The sequence below is a fragment of the Marmota flaviventris genome, chromosome 3 (genome assembly GCF_047511675.1).
Source record: "Marmota flaviventris isolate mMarFla1 chromosome 3, mMarFla1.hap1, whole genome shotgun sequence".
NCBI lineage: Eukaryota > Metazoa > Chordata > Mammalia > Rodentia > Sciuridae > Marmota > Marmota flaviventris.
Genome location: NC_092500.1, coordinates 152,806,116 through 152,809,642, shown reverse-complemented (window position 1 = coordinate 152,809,642; position 3,527 = coordinate 152,806,116). Strand labels below are relative to the sequence as shown.

The 3,527-nt window shown below is 32.2% G+C and overlaps 1 non-coding gene across 1 annotated transcript; it reads left to right on the top strand.

Annotated features, from left to right (window-relative positions):
• The first annotated feature begins 1,507 nt into the window (after positions 1-1,507).
• Positions 1,508-1,614, top strand: LOC114085930 (U6 spliceosomal RNA). The gene has a single exon (XR_003581576.1). It is a non-coding gene; the product is annotated as a U6 spliceosomal RNA (small nuclear RNA).
• Positions 1,615-3,527: the final 1,913 nt, after the last annotated feature.

Genomic DNA, 3,527 nt, shown 5'->3' with positions numbered 1-3,527 from the left:
ATTAATTTTGAAATTCTTATTTATTTTTGAAGTGATAGATGTTATTGTTATAGTGAGGTAAGTAAGCTAAAATCTTTGTAGTTAACAATAATGGAGCAGATTTAAGTCCTACTCTATTGTTGACATTGAAAGGCAAGAGCTATGATCAATTGATTTTTTTAATAAATGTGTATCGAATGCTTTGGTCAGCATATCTGTATAATGTGTGTTCTCAACAGTTTTTAAATAAATATTAACATTGGGATTATAGAGCTAGCTTTATTCCGAACTAAAGAGGACTTCTGGAAACCCAGCATAAGAGAGTAAAGATATCTACCACACACATTCACAGCCCAAACTTCCTATCCCCAGTGAAGCAAGAATAATCCTCTTATTTCATTAAAATGGTCACTAACCTTATAAAAAGAAAGGAATGTTCTAATCTCTTACCTGAAGGAGTCTTGTCAATGTAACAGGAACTGAAATTGTGACTGCTCTGTGCTGCCTATTACAGTACAGAGTTCTGTACAGCATTGCTTTTGTGAAGGCTGAAGTAATAATGTATGACTATGGCCTCCCGGGACTCTTATGAAAATGAGATATGTAGCTGGTTCAGATGAATGCTGTAGACTTCAACCTGAGGATATAGTTGAGAAAAACATACACTAAAACATAATTAAAATGTTATTCTTAACTATAGTGCTTGCATGTTTGTTATTTGGTATGTGCATGTTAATGTTATATGAAATCTATGTTAAGAAATTATAGTAGTTATGTAAGTGTTACTCAAACTTTGTTTTATGTCAGAGGGGCAAAAATTGCCTTAGAAAGCAACTGGCTTCAAAGTCTTCAGAGACTGTACATTTTAATAAATAACCCCTCCCTCCCGGCACCAGACAGTGGTGGAAATCGAATCCAGGTCCTTAAGCACCCTGGATAAACACTCTACCACTCTGCAGCTCCCTAGTCCACATCTTTCTCTTTCTTAAAAAAAATTCTGCTTCTTCACATGTGGCTTTTAAAGTTTTTCTGTTGTGACTCTGTATTTAAGGTGTTTTCCATTGACTCTATCAAAATAAAGTAATTGTTATTTGGGGATATTATATTTACTTGTAAATGTGTGCATATTTGTTTAAAACTATGAGCTCTGGGAAGAATTTTAATTCTATGAAATATAAAATGAGTTTTATGTAATGAACAGCTACTGTTTCAGCTAATAAAAAATAAAATTTATATCTCAGTAATATATTATCAAATGTATTTTTATTGTCAATTTAAGTTCATATTAATTTGAAAACAAGAATAAGTTCTTTTAACAAACTGTTGGCATACCATTATGTCATGTATATGGGGTTTTATTTGTTTGTTTATTGGCTGATTTAGAATGAAAAATAATTCTGTGAAAGAAATTTAAGGTGGATTATCTAGTCAATTTTTCCAGTCTAAATTTTAAGGTGCTAAAACATAATCTAATATTTTTATTTTTAAAGTTCTTCTTAAAAAAAAAAGTCTAAAAAATCGAACACTTACGCTCACTTTGGCAGCACATATACTAAAATTGGAATGATACAGAGAAGATTAGCATGGCCCCTGCTCAAAGATGACATGCAAATTTGTGAAGCATTCCATATTTTCAGTAATGTAGTCATGCAAGATACTGAATTTGGTGAAACAAGCTAAGGAGATAGAGGGTTTCCCTGTACACTTCTTTACATCTTTGTGGAAATATATAAATATTTTGAAATTTTTAATTAATAAAGAATTATGAAAAAAAATCAAGCACTTATTAGAGGAAAACTCTACTTAAAATTATAATGATCATTTGGCTTTTTTTAATCACTAATCTTCATGCCAGAAGAAATATGTTTGAGTCATTTACACCTTTAGTTCACTAAAATAGAAACATGAAATGTTATTCTGTAAACGGAAAACAAAAAAAATGTACATATAGTCATATATGTGTATGCATATTTTTTTCTTTAAAAAGAAGATTAAAAGGTTTCATAATTTTGAGCAGCAAAAGAGGAGTATAACAAACACTACAGTCCAAAGCAAGAATAAACCTAGAAATGATTTTTAGACAAAGAAGAAAGGACATATTCCAGTGCAGATTTAATTTTATTTAGGAGCATTTGGGATGAAAGAGGGGTAGGCTTTCACTATCTAAATTAAATTATCTGAATTATCTGCCTACATGAAGCAATAGAGACACATCCAAATGAGTTATGTAGATACACCCATAACATGAGAATATAGACCCTACCATTTACTTTTTAAATAATTCAGAATTTTACTTTTAGTTTGGAAATACATTTTGGCAACAACATTTTGAGACTTAATTTTCAATTACATATTCCCTGTAACAATATTCTTTAAGTGTAGCACACCTCTAGTGAATGCTCATCATTTATATAACAGCTATTTATTAACTGCCTGTTAACATCCAGACACTACTCTAGGATCCCCAAAAAGCAAAATAAACCTAATACCTGCCCTAGGTGGAGTTAGGACTTTTTCTGAAGACTGTGGAAATTAATCATTAGCGATAGAAAATCCTGTAGTTTTCAGTTGATCCACTAGGTGGCAAAGTGTGCAAACCTGGCAGCTAATATGCAAATAGCGGCTTTTGGGCATATCTTGAGTGAAATTTTCCAGCATATATTGTTACAAATGTCTCTGTTTGTCACAGTTAATAACTAAATTGTCAGAATACTTCTTGTATTTAATTTTAACAAATCATTTCTTGCTAGAGACTCATCTCCTAGGAAAGAGGAGAGCCAGCTGTATTCCTCAGAGGCCCATCTGCAAGATCCCCAAGCTTATCTTAAACATTTTTCCTCATTTCCTCTGCTTATTTCTCTGTGCCCCCAGATGTGCATATTATAGAAATCTTTCTAAGGTTCTGTACATCTGGCTTTGTACACTGCCCAGGGAGCCTTGGGTTAATTTTATCCAAATTTACCTAGATAAACTTGGGTTTCACACTTTGGTTTGTTAATATGACGGGGTTAGTGTCCAAAACGCAAACACCTTAGAAGTATGTCCATGGTAACAAGTAGCCAAACACATCAATCAACACATATATGAAATCATGCTTATATTTTGTTTTCAGAAACCTCTTAAGTACCACCTCACCCTTACACTGAGGAATTAAAATTCCTTAATCAGACCTCTTCTTTGAAACAATTTTGACATTTTTTCCCCAAATAAAATTGGATCTTTATTTATGTCTAGATTTCCCCAAAAGATTTTTTAAAATCTTCCCTTCCTTGATAAATGGTTTATAGAGGATGCAGAAATAGTTGAAGAAAATTTTAAATGCAGAGTTTGATATTTTCCTGTGCTTATTTATCATATGAAATCAAGATCTGTGTTTATAGATGGGTGTTCTTTAGATCTCAGAATGATATGTTGAAGATGAATATTGCTGTAAGTGAAGATGCTATCTCCAATTCCTCCCAGTTCATGTTCCCGCCTCCCCCACCTCCAGGACACAGTAGAATATTAACATTTTAGTACATAATTTAGAAATTTTTCTCCTTACATAT